General features: G+C 32.7%; 1 protein-coding gene across 1 annotated transcript in view; it reads left to right on the top strand.

Annotated features, from left to right (window-relative positions):
• ncana (neurocan a) overlaps positions 1–15,160 on the top strand; it is a 98,739-nt gene that overhangs the window by 13,583 nt on the left and 69,996 nt on the right. The window lies entirely within an intron of this gene.

Here is a 15,160-nt window from a genome sequence, read left to right as displayed (position 1 = left end):
CATGCTAGTAACTTGCTAATCATGTTGAAACATGCTAGCAACATGCTAATCATGCTGGAAACAGACTAGCAACATGCTAGTAACTTGCTAATCATGCTAAAAACAAGCTAGCAGCATGCTAATCATGCTAGAAACAGATTAGCAACATGCTGGCATCTTGCTAATCATGCTAAAAACAAGCTAGCAACATGTTAACATGCTAACATCTTGTTAACCATGCTGGAAACAGACTAGCAACATGCTAGTAACTTGCTAATCATGTTAAAACATGCTAACAACATGCTAATCATGCTGGAAACGGACTAGCAACATGCTAGTAACTTGCTAATCATGTTGAAACATGGCAGCAGCATGCTAATCATGCTGGAAACAGACTAGCAACATGCTAGTAACTTGCTAATCATGTTATAAACATGCTAGCAGCATGCTAATCATGCTGGAAACAGACTAGCAACATGCTAGTAACTTGCTAATCATGTTATAAACATGCTAGCAGCATGCTAATCATGCTGGAAACAAACTAGCAACATGTTAGCAACTTGCTAATCATGTTATAAACAAGCTAGCAACATGTTAACATGCTAACATCTTGTTAATCATGCTGGAAACAGACTAGCAACATGCTAGTAACTTGCTAATCATGTTAGAAACATGCTAGTAACTTGATAATCATGCTAGAAACATGCTAGCGACTTGTTAATCATGCTAGAAACATGCTAGCAACATGCTAGTAACTTGTTAACTAATCTAACAGATTAGCCTTCAAAACATTTAAGCTTTAAGCTTTAAAAGTACTTTAAACTTGTCTGTTTCAGACTGAAAACCGTCAAACTTTTAAAACTTCTAAAATGTTTTTAAGACTTTAAAACTTTTAAATCTTTTTAAAACTTTCTGGTCAGGCTTTCTTAAGCCAACTTAAAGTTTGTCTTGACGAACTTAATATACTATTATAGTTAGGGCTGGGCGATATGGCAAAAAAATTTAAATCTTGATTGATTGATTCACAATTTATTATTATAATTTTTATTTTATTTATTTATTTTTTTTAACGATTTTTTCACTAGTCAACTTGACAATGTAACCACAACATGATTCAAGTATCTTTGTTAACCCTCTAGTTAAAGGTAAATGTAAACAAATCATGTTTGAACTACAAATACATCTTGTACAAACTTGTCTTATACATATTATATGTTCAGAAATAATACAAGGAAAATGCTTTAAAAAATGTCAATGTCAAGGTAATTCAAATTCAAAATGACTGAAGGTATAACACCAGCAGACTATTATTAACTGTAAGTGTTCTGTAAAAACAATGAACAGCAAGCAGCTTTCAGCCTGTCACCATGACGCAAACATGAAATATCAGACATACAGTAATAGTTCTTCACAGGTTTTTTTATTCGATTGCGCTGTTTTTCTTGTTTTTTAAAAAAAAATCTAATATATATATATATATATATATATAGATACTGTAATGTTTTATTTCAGATTTGTTTAAATCAATAAAATATTTCCTATAAGTTTTAATTAACAAATGTTTTTATTTTAGAAACATCAAGTTTTTCATTTGATATTTGTGTTTTTGTTAAAACTGTGTTAAAATTAAATATAAGTGTCTACTTTTAAGGTTTCAAATAAGTTTTTGGAGAAAAAAAGTCAAAATCTGGTTGAAATAATGTTACGTTGTCATTCAGTGTAACACAATATTTATGTAAAAATTCAAACATGCTTATTCTGACTTGTACATATTAAAATATATAAAAGAATAAGGGATCATATTAAATTTTATTGTGTTTTAAATGAGTAAAAAAATCTTACTGACAAATCGAAAAAAAATAAAATTAAAAAAAATAAATTAAAAACTAATTAGTATGTGGGGTGGAAAGTAATTTGTCTTTTAATATGTCATAATTTGATTTTTGTTGTAAATATGCCTGAAAGATTGTTACACTGAATGACATTTTAGTGTGTGTCTTCTGTAAATTAGAGAAAAATGTATGATATTTATTTTTTGCTCAGGAAAAACAAAAACAAAAATGCAATTAAATTAAACAGAAAACTTTTTTAATTTTTTTGGAACAACAACAATGTAAAGCAGTATTACAATTATTGTTTTCATGCTTAAACCCTTTTTCGACTTTGACCCATATGTTACTTTTTCACGTTTTAATGATACATGTTTTATGTCTGATTTATTTAAATGAACATATATTTTACTTTTTTTTTTTAGTTAACATTAACACTGAATTAAAAAAATAATAATTCATAGTACTTTATTGGTCTAAAAATCTCTATAATTTTGCATCAATACATAAAAATAGTATAAAATTGAAGTAGTATATTCTTTGAAATGTATTTACTTGCTGTTTCACAACAAAAGATGTGAAATCGGTGAGCAGTGATTGGTTTGACCTTTGACCTGTGTGTGTGTGTTACTTCTCTTAATAAATGGAGACTCAGATATCAAAATATCATTCATGTAAGTGTCTTCTCAGATGTTTTTTCCTAAAATAACAACAGTAGTTGTCATCCAGTAAGAGTTTAGAGCATTAAAACAAATGTGGAGCAGCTCAGATCATTGCATGAGAAATTTTTTGAGTTCACGTTAAGATCTCTGACTCAGGAGAGAATGTTTCTGCTTGCTCTCCATTAGATCTCATTGCTGTCTAGAGCTGATATTACAAAGACGTGCGGTTTGTCTTTGCTGTGGGTGGTTTTGACTCCCACAGACTTTTCCTGCATGTAAATGTCAGCGCTGCTCCAGAACCGGATTAGATTTAAACCGGTTTGAATAGGAGAGACGCTTCATTCTGGTGTGTGTGGGCATGTGAGATGAGCAGCGCTGCAAGACTGTCTGTCTGAGTCTCTCCGTCTGTCTGTCTGAGTGAGACAGAGCTGTAAATAGAGGCAGTGCGTTTGTGTACATGTGTCTGAAGATCTGTTTTTTGTATTTTATCATGGGATTGGTTGTAGCATATCTTTTCTTAAAACCAAAACTCATTGCAAATCTGGAGTTTGTTTATCATTTCTGATCTGTTTTCCATAATGGCAGCACATATGAATGATGTCATACACCCACATCTCCATGAAATCCATCTCGCAGCGTTTCCAAGTGTTAGTGAGGCTTCATGTGTGTTTTATGCCTTGCAAATGAAAACATTACATTATATACATATATTTTGGTATAGGATTTACTTTGGAACTATTTTTAAGTAGTATTATTTATAAACTATTAAATTATGTATTAATATTTTGAATTATTAAACTATTTTTGTTTTCCTTTTAGTAATTTAATAGTAGTTTAAAATAATTTTCTTATATTCCTTTTATTTATGTCTTTCATTCCTTTTCTTTCTTTCTTTCTTTCTTTCTTTCTTTCTTTCTTTCTTTCTTTCTTTCTTTTTCCCCCATTCCTTTATTTAACTTTAGATGTATTTTCAATTTTAGTACTTTAGCTTAAAATAACAGTATTTTATTTGCAAAAAAAAAACAAACAAAAAACAAGTTTTTTAAGTTTACATTCTTCCATGTATTTTATTTTATTTTATTTTATTTTATTTTGCTGGCAAATTTCGCTAATAATTACAAAAAGGGCAAGTAACAAACTGAAACTGATGGTGTTTAATAAAAAATTAAAGTAAAAATATTGAAATGGTATTTGCTTGTAAAACATACTCCAATAATGTTTGTTTTATTGCAAATACATGTATTTTTATTTTTTTTAATGCTTAAATTATGCTATCACTCAAGAATTTGGAATAGTTATGATTTTTGGATTTTAGGTGCGATTAATTGTTGCGATTAACATTATGCTATTGTAATTTTTATATTTGGTTTTCATTTTAGTTTCAGTGTAATGTCTATTCATTTTTTGTGTTTTTCATTTTTATTAAAATTTTAATTATTTTTATTTTGTTTCTGTTCAACTTTATTTTAGTTTTAGTAATTTTAGTACTTTAGTAAATTATTTATTAATATTTTGAATTAATAAAATATTTTCATTTTAGTTTTAGTAATTTAATAGTAGGTTAAAATACCTTTTTGATAGTATGTTTTTTTTTTCCAGTTTTGTAGTTTATTTAGCTTTAGATTTATTTTCAGTTTTGTATTTCAACTTAAAATGACAGTATTTTATTTTCCAAAAAAAAAACTTTTAGAATTTTAAAGTTTTTTTTTTTTTAAAGTTTACATTTTTCCATCTATATTATTTTATTTTATTTTATTTTATTATTATTTTTTAATTTACTTAAGAAACTAATACTAAATACTAAATACATTGTAGTTAACTAATACTAACACCATAAAAACATGTTTGTTGCTTCAAATAAAATAATAGTATTTTCTTATATATTTATTGTATATGCTTAAATTATGCTATCACTTAAAAATTTGGAATAAGATTTTTTTTAATGCTTTATAAAGTCTCTTCTGCTCACCAGGGCTGCATTTATTTGATTAAAATACAGTAAAATTGTGAAATATTATTACAATTCAAAATAACTAATTTCTATGTGAATATATGTTAAAATGTAATTTATTCCTGTGATCAAAGCTGAATTTTCAGCATCATTACTCCAGTCTTCAGTGTCACATGATCCTTCAGAAATCATTCTAATATGCTGATTTGCTCCTCAAAAAACATTGCTCCTTATTATCAATGTTGAAAACAATTGTGCTGCCTGATACATTTTGTTTTTCAAGATTCACAGATGAATAGAAAGTTCAAAAGAACAGCATTTATTTTAAATAGAAATCTTTTGTAACATTATAAATGTCTTTACTGTCACTTTTGATCTGTTTAATGCATCCTTGCTGAATAAAAGTATTAATTTCTTTCAAAACAATCACTGACCCCGAACTTTTGAATGGTAGTTTAAAAAAAAAACATTCTTCATAATATTTAATATGTGGCCTGTGATGTTGGCCTAACAAATTCAGTTTCCCTCAATAGAGTTTGATGGCATTTGTACTGTTGAGCTCTGGAGTCTCCTGAGGTGTGTTGTGTTCGAGGCTGTTTGTTGTTTTAATGTCTCGTCCCTCTTTGAGTCTGAAGAGGCATTGGAGTGGAGCGAAATGCTCATTAATGCTCATTATCTCTCATTATCATCTCTCAGATGTGCTGATGAGCTGCACGAGTCCATTAGATTTACACAAAAAGGCAGAAAACCGAACTCTTTGGTCCGTCGGCGGATCAGTGCTCATCACGACCGCTCACAGTGAGACTTCAGAGAGACTAAAACACCCTAGTGAGCCGCCTTATACTGCATACTGTCTGTAGAGGAGCGGAACCTCATGGAACTGCATAGGCAACACACATATAGCCTTAGTATGTTGCTATGCTGAGGATGCAATAATGAAAATCAAAAGGAATGAAAAATACAGTGCTTAGCAACATGCAATATTTGTGTTTATGGTGTATTTATATGCATATTTGCATCTATCACTTAGCAACAAGTGGTGATGAGTCATCTAATATGCTTAAGAATACACTGCAAGCACAAATATTGGGTAAAATAATGCACTTTTGATTGAAGCTGTTTTATTATTATTTATGTACTATTATTGTGATTTTTATATTTTGTTTTCATCTTAGTCTCAGTTTAATGTTTTTTTTTTTTTTTTTTGTCATTTTTATTAGAATTTTTATTATTTTAAATTTTGTTTCTAATCAACTTTATTTTAGTTTTAGTCATTTTAGTATTATTTATTTACTATTAAATAATTTGATAATATTTAAATTATTGACATATTTTCATTTTCCTTTTAGTTTTAGTAATTTAATAGTAAATTTAGTAATTTAATAGTTTAAAATAATTTTGTTATTTTTTTTTGTCTTTTATTCATTTTTTTTAGTCTATGTAGCTTTTAATTTATTTTCAGTTTTAGTACTTTAACTTAAAATGACAGTAGTTTAATTTTCAGTATTTTGTTTGCCATTAAAAAAACCCTTATTTTTATGTTTTTTAAGTTTACAATTTTTCTAATTATTTTGTTTTATTTTAAAATTAATATTTAGAATTATTGAAATATTTTCATTTTCCTTTTAGTTTTAGTAATTTAATAGTAGTTTTAAATGATTTTGTTATAGGATTTTCTCTTTTATTGATTTAAGTCTATTTAGCTTTAAATTTATTTTCAGTTTTAGTACTTCAACTAAAAATTACAGTATTTTAATTTTAGTATTTTATTTGCCATAAAAAACATTTCTAATTTTTGCTTCAGTTTTTTAAGTTTACATTTTTCCATCTAATTATTTTATTTTACTTTAAAATTAATATTTAGAATTATTGAAATATTTTCATTTTCCTTTTAGTTTTAGTAATTTAATAGTATTTTAAAATAATTTTGTTATATGATTTTCTCTTTTATTCATTTTTTTAGTCTATTTAGCTTTAAATTTAGTACTTCAGCTTAAAATAACAGTATTTTAATTTAGCATTTGTAAGTTTTTAAAGTTTACATTTTTCCATCCAATTATTTTATTTTATTTCGAAATTAATATTTTGAATTTTATTCAAAATTTAAGTATTTTCATTTCCATTTTAGTTTTAGTAATTTAATAGTAGTTTTAAATAATTTTGTTATAGGATTGTTATAGGAGTTTTTGTTTAAGTTTACATTTTTCTAATTATTTTATTTTATTTCATTTTATTTTAAATTATTTTGTTTTAATCAGGGTTATTATGGATAACTTATACTAAAACCATGAAGGTGTTTTTGTTACTTCAAGTAATAAAATAAAATAAATAATAAATAATAAAAAATCTAATTAAATAAAGACTTAAACATAAATTCATTTGTGTTTATTTAAAATTTCTCCTTGTCAATTAGTCAGAGTATTAAAATAACTCAAACTAAAACTGAAATAAAAATTATATACACATTTTTTATAAAACAAATGCAGGAAAATTACTAAAACTTTGACTGAAATTAAAAAGAAATTGTAAAGTATAAAATTAAACTATAGTGTCTCAACGATAATAAAAAACACTGGATTTTAATTTACATTTACAAAACTGTTTTGAACTATTTTTATTGATACTTTTCAGTATTAAAAAAAATGCAAGAAGGGTCTTTGTGATGAATCAACAAACAGGTAGAAAGTAAATAAATAAATCCAATGGATACATAATTGAAAATCATCTAATTAAATGCATTTTTACAGCCAATAGTTTCAGTAAAAATGTTTTAGAGTTTACAGAGCCATATCATTTGGTTTGAAGTTTAGATTTCAGCCCACAGGCTGCTTTCTCTTCATGACTTTCTGTGTTTTAAACCTGCTGATTTCCCAGAAGCTCGAGTCCTCACATCTACTCATTCCCTCAGACAAACCGGCACTGAGCACAGACTCACACAAACCAATCAAACACCGACAGCATGAAGCGGCAGCGAGACACAGAATGAGCCGTCCACCGGCCGCCAATTACTGCGACCGCAGCGTCCGGCCGAATGCTGACAGCATCGGTGTCGCCCGTGTCTCGCTTTGATGAAGTCACACAGGGAGCGAGCCGCCGGCGCTGCGTTTGAGCGCTGCGTGTTTGGCCTGGAAAACACAGACGCTGATTTAATCAGAAAATGCCAAGTGGAATTAAGAACCGCGGAATCCGTCACAGACGTCAGACATGCAAAGCGCCTTTAGGCTTTATATTGGCTTGACAATGAGAGTCTGATGAGAGTTGAACTAGTCTGAGCTGGTGGATTGTGGTCAAGCTGCCTTGATTCGTGACGGCCTAGAGAAACTCTCAGTCGTGTCCGACCTCAAACTAAATCAATGCCTTCAGCTTTGACCACTGTGGAGAGAGTTAAAGGAGAAGTCCACTTCCAGAACAACAATTTATAAATAATTTACTCACCCCCTTTGTCATCCAAGATGTTCTAGTCTTTCTGTCTTCAGTCGTAAAGAAATTCTGGTTTTTGAAGAAAAACATTTCAGGATTTTTCTTCATATAATGGACGTCATTGGTGCCCTGATTTTGAACTTCCAAAATGTAGTTTAAAGGCAGCTTCAAAGGCTCTAAATGATCCCAGCCGAGGAAGAAGGGACTTATCTAGTGAAACATTCGATCATTTTCTTCGAAAAATAAAAATGCGTATACTATTTAGGCACAAAGGCTTGTGTAGCACAGGCTCTGAGATGCGCGTTCACAACACTGCGTACTATTGAATCACGTCGAAAGGTCACGAGGATCGTAAGCGGAACTACAGACCCAGTGTTTACAAAGCAAACGTACAAAGACTAAGAAAGTGCAAGTAAGTCAAACAGTGTTTACAAAAAAAAAATTACAACGATGTCGGACGATTCTGAAGTTGTAGGAGAAAATAAGATTGAATTTTTCACCATACTCAGTACACAGACGATGAACTTAGACGTGATTCGTAGTAGTGATGGGAAGTTCGGATCATTTTACTGACTCAGACCTGAGTCTCGTTCAGCAAAATGAACGAATCTTTATTCGAGTCATTTCGTTCATTTTAGCAAAATATAATTAAAATGTTACGTGTTACTTCTCTAACACAGCTGCTGCTTACACAAACGTTGATCACACTACAAACAAGACAAAATTAATTCATTGTTTACCTGGGTCTTTAGTCTATGATTAGCTCAGCTCACCTCTTATCTGACAAGTTTTCGGGTTTGAGTCGTTCGTTCATCACGTGACAGCCCCATAAGATGAACGAACGACTTGAAAAACCTGAAGACTCAAAACAGGTGAACTAATTCCAGTACAGAACCTAATAGGATGTTGCGCATGTGCGACTGAACGAATCACTCCCCGAGACGACTCGTTCTTCCCGAGTCACATTAAAGATTCGTTCAAAATGAAAGAATCATTCAAGAACACGCATCCCAGAGCCTGTGCTACAACAGCTTTTGTGCTTAAAAAGTATACAAATTTTTATTTTAAAAAAATGACAGATGATTTCGCCAGATAAGACCCTTCTTCCTCAGCTGGGATCATTTAGAGCCTTTGAAGCTGCATTTAAACTGCATTTTGGAAGTTCAAAATCAGGGCACCAATGAAGTCCATTATATGAAGAAAAATCCTGAAATGTTTTCCTCAAAAACCAGAATTTCTTTACGACTGAAGACAGAAAGACATGAACAAGGGGGTGAGTAAATTTTTGTAAATTGTTGTTCTGGAAGTGGACTTCTCCTTCAAGAATCATTTCTTCTTCTGTGCAACTTTGTGCGTTAATAAAGTCATGCATCTTTAAGACACTTTTCTGATTTGGTTTGCATAACTCTTGAAGTTTGGTAGGCTTTGTAGTTTAAGATCTACTTTTCAGAATTTTACTTTTCAAAAATTAAGATTTTTAATGTGGTTAAAAAAATAAGATTGTAAATGTTTTTGAAAAAAGTCTCTTATTGCTCATCAAGCCTGCATTCATTTGATTAAAAATACAGGAAAAACTGTAAAATTGTGAAAAAATATTTCAATTTAAATGTTTGTTTTCTAAGTGAATATCTGTTCAAATGTAATTTATTTCTGTGATCTAAGCTGAATTTTCAGCATCATTACTCCGGTCTTAAGTGTCACATGATTCTTCAGAAATCATTCTAATATGCTGATTTGCTCTCTCTCTCTCTCTCTCTCTCTCTCTCTCTATATATATATGTGTGTATGTATATATTTGATTATTATCAATGTTGCAAACAGTTGTGCTGCTTCATATTTTGTGGAAACCATCATACATTTTATTTTTTAATGAAACATAAATGAATGAATAAATAAATAAATAAATAAAAATCTAAATAAAAATAAATAAATAAAAGCCACCTTTTGAACGTTAGATAGTTTTATTAGCTGTATTTAGTGTTAATGTGTGACTTCAGTTTTGAAGATGTCACCTAATTATTTAATATAAATATTAAATACTATATTAAATGATTGCTTTGAAACATTTTAAGATTCCCATTTTCTCCTTTTTTTAATGAAATTCTAATATTTTTATATAGTTTTGAATAAAAGAAACATTTTTGGAATAAGTTTTAAAAGAAACTACTTGCTATTTCTTTGTAATTATTTGAATTTTTCTACAAGTTTTAATTTTTTTTTAAATGTTTCTTTTTTTAAAATGCATTGTATATTTGTTTATTTAGTTAAGTTTTTCTGTGCATGACCTTCATATCACTTTCCACAACCTTTAAAATCATGAAGGCAGAATATAAATGTTAAAAGTAAAAGCTAGTCATGTTTATTATTGTTATATTGTTTTTCTCCATTGTGCTATTCTGACTATATATATATATATATATATATTTAAAATGTCACATTATATTGATTTCATTCACTCTGATTCATTTTAAAACTATCTTCCCCTTCTTCTGCTTAAGATGCAGATGAAAAACAAAACAAAAAACCTCATTGTGTTTGAACTCGCATAAAGTGACTCAACTGACATTTCAGACAAATACCAGCAAAATCTCAGCCTGTCTGACATATAACTTGTTTTGCAAGCTGTCAATCAGTCATCTTTATCATTTTCTTTATGTTTTACTGCTTTACTGTTGTGCATTCCTAGCTTTCATATTGAATCCTTCTCTTAAAATCTCAGTGGAAATATAAAAAGAAATAAACAAGTCACTAGTTGTCATCCAATAAGGGTTTAGAGCTATAAAACGAATGCTGAGAGCAGCTCAGATCATGTGATAAGAAATATTTGAGTTCATATTGAGACTGTTTACATCTTCCGCCAAATCCTCCCACAGTGCACTGCAGTGTGCATCTGATCAGATATCATTCTTGTTGTTTTCTCTAAACCCAATCTGCCTGTCACACACACACACACTAGTGCTGGAGAGGCTGTTAACTAAAGTAACAGCGCTACTAGCATTTGTCAGTGTGACAGTAGATTATCTGTGAAAAATGCAGCTTCTCCAGTAACAAGCTGCTTTACTGAAGTGGCTGTGTAGCTTTTGCTGTTTATGTCACGTTGTGTTGCACAGACTGAGCTGATCGGTAATCAAACACAATCTAATTCAATATCAGTTATTTTAGTAAAGTCACTTATTCTGATGAATCATGTCAAGTAATCAGTATAAATGATTCATTTGAGCCATTGTTTATTTCCTCATGCTTCATTTTGTTGTGAAATAGTAGTTTTTGTTTTGTTTTGTTTTTAAGAAAAGAGAATATATGTTTATATATTTAATTATATATTTTATTTTATATTTATGCACTATTGTTCAAAAGTTTGGGGTCAGTAAGAGATTTTTTTTAATGTTTTAGTAGTCTCTTCTCCTCATATTTATTTGATCAAAAATACAGTAAATTTGTGAAATATTATTACAATTTAACGTAACTGTTTTGTATGTAAATATATATTCAAATGAAATTTATTCCAGTGATCAAATCTTAATTTTGTAGCATCATTACTTCAGTCTCAGTGTCACATGATCCTTCAGAAATCATTCTAATATCCTGATTTCCTGCATTTATTTAATTAAAAATACAGTAAAAATGTGAAATATTATTATAGTTTAAAACAACTGCTTTTTATGTGAATATCTGTTAAACTGTGTTTGATTGCTGTGATCAAAGCTGAATTTTCAGCATCAAGATTTTTAAAAAATGTTTTAGAAGTCTCTTCGGTTCACCAAGGCTGCATTTATTTGATCAAAAATACAGTAAAATTGTGAAATATTATTACAATTTAAAATCACTGTTTTCTCTGTGAATATATTGTAAAATATAATTTATTCCTGTGATCAAAGCTGAATTTTCAGCATCATTACTCCAGTCTTCAGTGTCACATGATCCTTCATAAATCATTCATATATGCTGATTTTCTGCATTTATTTGATTAAAAATACAGTAAAAATGTGAAATATTATTATAGTTTAAAACAACTATTTTCTATGTGAATATCTGTTCAACTGTAATTTATTCCTGTGATCAAAGCTGAATTTTCAGCATCATTACTCCAGTCGTGTCACATGATCCAACAAAAATCATTCTAATAACCTGACTTGCTGCTCAAGAAACATTTCTGATTATTTTCAATGTTGAAAACAATTGTGCTGCCCAATATTGTGCCCAATAATGTGGAAGCTGTGATAGATTTTATTTTTCAGGATTCTTCGATAAACAGAAAGTTCAAAAGATTAGCATTTATTTAAAATAGAAATGTTTTTGTAACATTCTAAATGTCTGTACTGTCACTTTTTGTTAGTTTATTGCATTTTATTTTATTGTCTTTCCTATTTAATTAGTTGTATTTATGTAAATCTACTACTATGTTGTTTTGTGCCAGATTTGGGTTTTATTTAGGCAAGAACTTTATTTTAGGCAAGCCCATTTTTTAGGCAAGCCCATTTAGTCCAGAAATCCAGTCATTAGTTCATCCTCGCTGTATAAGCCTTGTTGTTTCCAGGCGGGCTGATAAGAAAAGCCATGTGCTTGTTGTTTTAGTGTGCAGTAGGCTACGAGATGGCTTTGATGCGTCCCATAAACACACAGTCCTGCTCTGTGTTTGCTTATCATAAATGCTGCAGTTCCAGTAGCGTAGTTTGATAAAGTCCCGCTCTTGAATCAGCCTCAGCTGTGTCTCTAGTTGCCGCTCTAAATAGCACAGCTAACCGACGCGAGTTAAATCACCTCTGACAAAAACTCTGCTGAATCTTTCAGGAATTGAAATGCTAAACGCCTGGAGCATCAGCGAGTTTGCGTTTACAGTAGGGAGAATAGCTGCTCGCTCGCTCAGAAACCCATCTGACATTTCAATGCTGGAGCCGAGCTGGTGCACGACCTTCCCATGCCTGTAAATAAGTCTGCCATCCCTTTTATTTCCGTCTTTCTCTCTCTCTCTGGCCGTCTCTGGTGCTGTTTGGCTCTTAAATGCTGCCGTTTCTCCTCCTCTCTCCATGTTTCCCTGTGGAGGTGCTGTTGGCAGAGCGTTTGTGAGCTGTAAGCCGAGTGTTGGGATGCTGGTGCCAGTCGAGAGAGATCAGGGAGCGAGTCCTCGCCGCATGCATAATGGATAGAGGGCATGAAATCACTTCACACGTCCTGCTGACTGACACCAGATTCACACCCTCTTGATCTCTCAGCCTCCCATGAACCTGCTGAGGCCTCCTTATACTCATGCTCATTACAGCTTCATGAAGTTAAACGAGCCAGACAGCTCTTCTTAGCTAAATCATTGTTTAGGTGTTCTTGGTGGTCGCTAGAGTGTTGTTAAACGAGTACTGGGGGTACTAGGTGGTCATTAGGGTGTTACTAGGTGGTTATGGTGTTCTGGATGGTTGCTGGGGTGTTGCTAAGCAATTACTAGAGCATTCGGGGAGTTATTAAGGTGTTGGTATGTTCTTGTTAAGGGGTTCTAGGTGGTCTCTAGGGTGTTGATTAACAGTTACTGGGATACTAGGTGGTCGTTAGGGTGTTGCTAGGTGGCTATGGTGTTCTGGGTGCTCACTAGCGTGTCGCTAAGCAATTTCTAGGAAATTCTGGGAGTTATTAAGGTGTTGGTATGTTCTTGTTAAGGGATTCTAGATGGTCTCTAGGGTGTTGATTAGCAGTTACTGGGATAGTAGGCAGTCATAAGGGTGTTGCTAGGTGGTTATGGTGTTGGGTGGTTGTTAGGGTGTTGCTAAGCAATTACTAGGGCGTTCTGGGAGTTACTAAAATGTAGCTAGGTTGTTGTTAGAGGGTTCTAGGTGGTCTGTATGGTGTTGATTAGCAATTACTGGGGTACTAGATGATCACTAGGGTGTTGTTAGGTGGTTATGGTGTTCTGGGTGGTTGTTAGGGTGTTGTTAAGCGGTTACTAGGAGATTCTAGGGGTTACCAGGGTATTGCTAGGTGGTTATGGTGTTACTAAATGGGTTTTAGGGGATTCTGGGGGTTACTAGGGTATTGCTATGTGGTTATGGCATTCTTGGTGGCCGGTAGGGGGTTGCTAAGCAGTTACTAGGGCAATCTTATTGTTGTTGCTAGGTTGTTCTAGGTGGTCTCTAGAGTGCTGATTAGCAGTTACTGGGGTACTCGGTGGTCACTAGGGTGTTGCTATGTGGTTATGGTGTTTTGGGTGGTCGTTGGGGTGTTGCTAAGCAATTTCCAAGGTATTGCTAGATGGTCTGGCGTTCTGGGTGGTTGCAAGGGTGTTGCTAAGCAGTTACTAGAAGATCGTGGCGGTTACTAGGGTATTGCTATGTGGTTGTTCTGGGTGATCGTTAGGGTGTTGCTAAGCAGTTACTGTGGTACTAGGTGGTCACTAGAGTGTTGCTAGGTGGATATGGTGTTTTGGGTGGTCAGTAGGGTGTTGCTAAGCAGTTACTAGGGTATTGTTATGTGGTTTTGGTGTTTTGGGTGGTTGTTAAGGTGTTGGTAAGCAGTAACAGAGGTGTTCTAATCTGTTGATTAGCAATTACTACGGTGTCCTGGGTGATCGCTAGGGTGTTGCTAAGTTACTAGGGGGTTCTGGATTTTTACCAGGACATTGCCAGGTGGTTGTTGGGGGTTCTGAGTAGTTTCTAACGCATTCCTGAGTGGTTACTAGGACTTACTAGGTGGTTGTAAGGGTGGTTTTTGGGTGTTGTTGAACGGTTACCGGAGGGGGGGGGTGGTATTAGGTGGTCGCTAGCGTGTTGCAAAGGGTTTTCTGAGTGGTTACTAGGGTATTGCTAGGCAGTTATGGTATTGTGGGTGGTCGCTAGGGCATTGCTAGTTGGTTGCTCGGGTATTGTTAAACTAATAGGTTCTGGGTAGTTGCTGGGTGGTAACTAGGGGGTTTTGGGTGGTCACTAGGGTGTTGCTAAGTTACTATGGGGTTCTGGGTGGTCACTAGGCCTTTACCAGGTGGTTGTTAGGGGGTTCTGGGTTGTCGTCAGGGTGTTGATTAGCGCTTACTAGGGGGTTCTCGGTGGTTACATCGCTGGTTTCTAGGGTGTTGCTAAACGGTTACTGGGGTGTTCTGGTTCATTAGGGCATTGCTGGGTGGTTGGTAAGGTGTTAAAGTTGGTTGGTAGGAGGATGATAGGAACATGTGTTTTAGGTGGTAATTTGAGTGGTCATTAGGGTGTTTCTAGGTTGTTGCTAAGTGATTGCTACAGTGTTGATACCAGGCTGTAGCAGGTTTGTGCTGCTGTGTGGGCAAGTGTTAATGCGTGTTTCATTACACTTAAAAGAATGGAATACAGAGAGCAGTTTTCCAGAAG

Source organism: Labeo rohita, chromosome 2 (genome assembly GCF_022985175.1).
Source record: "Labeo rohita strain BAU-BD-2019 chromosome 2, IGBB_LRoh.1.0, whole genome shotgun sequence".
NCBI lineage: Eukaryota > Metazoa > Chordata > Actinopteri > Cypriniformes > Cyprinidae > Labeo > Labeo rohita.
Note: the sequence above shows the minus strand (reverse complement) of the source record. Positions and strands in the feature narration are given on the sequence as shown.